Consider the following 1,198-nt stretch of genomic DNA (forward strand, 5'->3'; position numbering starts at 1 on the left):
AAAAAATCTGAATCAATTTAAATCTTTGCCTTTATGGCTTATTCACCCAATGGCTAAGATGAACTTTAGGAAACACCCCAATTCTGCCTCTCAGTGACACCATTGCTTCTTGTTCTTCAGCCTTGTCTGTCAGTCCTTCACTCTATCAATAGCTAGCTGTCTGCTTCCTACAGAGTGGATATTTCTCACCTTTCTACTTGATCTTCAAACTTCCTGGAGTGTCATGTTTTCTCATTCTCAACTGTAATCTCCATATTCACTTCACAGAGAAAACAGAAACTGAAAAACCCCAGTTGCCTGACATTTGCACCTCTATAAATCACCATACGTTTTTCAGAACACACTAAGCATTTCCTTCTTTGTATCCACTACAATGGAAGTGAGATCTTGTTTGTCAAGACCTCTTCTTGACATAACATTGGTATCCTTTTCTCAAAAAAAAATTGATTTGTCAAAAGATTAATGATCTAAGCGACTACTCCATCCTTATAATACCTCTAACCTCTTTTTCATTACTGCCTTTTTTCATTTGCATGCAACATTTAAATGTGTTAAAATTTACCCATCTTGGAACAAAATGTTAAAAAAGTAAAATAAATAGAACACTGCTCTCTGAAACCATGCATTGCTTTCTTCAGATCTGACATTGCCTTCAGCTTGGCCACTTAGCAATTCTCCTGATAATAATTTTAGTCTGCTCTTGTTAATTCTTCTTTTCAATACATTTCTCAACACACCAAATCTGGTATCAGTCATCTTAATTTCTCCATAACAATTAGAAAAAAAGCACACAGAGCACTATTATTGAGTTTTTAACTGCAATGAGCACTTTAGGATTGTCTACATTTTCATGTATTGTCTGAAAATGTTGACTCTTCCTTGCTTCCTTGAAATATCGTCTTCCTTTAGCTTCCATTCCCTTGCACTCCTCTGTTAATTTCTGCTTTTTTGTCAACATAAATGACTTAACCTTTTTTTAGATTTTCTTATTTTTCTCCATTTACATTTAAACTGGTGCTTATCCTAGGACCATTTTACCTACTTTTATTCACTAATGTCATCAATTCAATGAGTTGATTTTCCATTGATAAAATGTGTTTTTGCAGTATTGACTTTCCATTGTTTATTTGTGGTTGAGTTTAAGCATCTTTTAAAATTTTTTTTTTTTTTTTTTTTTTTTTTTTTGAGACGGAGTCTC

This window comes from Rhinopithecus bieti, unplaced genomic scaffold (genome assembly GCF_001698545.2).
Source record: "Rhinopithecus bieti isolate Rb0 unplaced genomic scaffold, ASM169854v2 scaffold_4820, whole genome shotgun sequence".
NCBI lineage: Eukaryota > Metazoa > Chordata > Mammalia > Primates > Cercopithecidae > Rhinopithecus > Rhinopithecus bieti.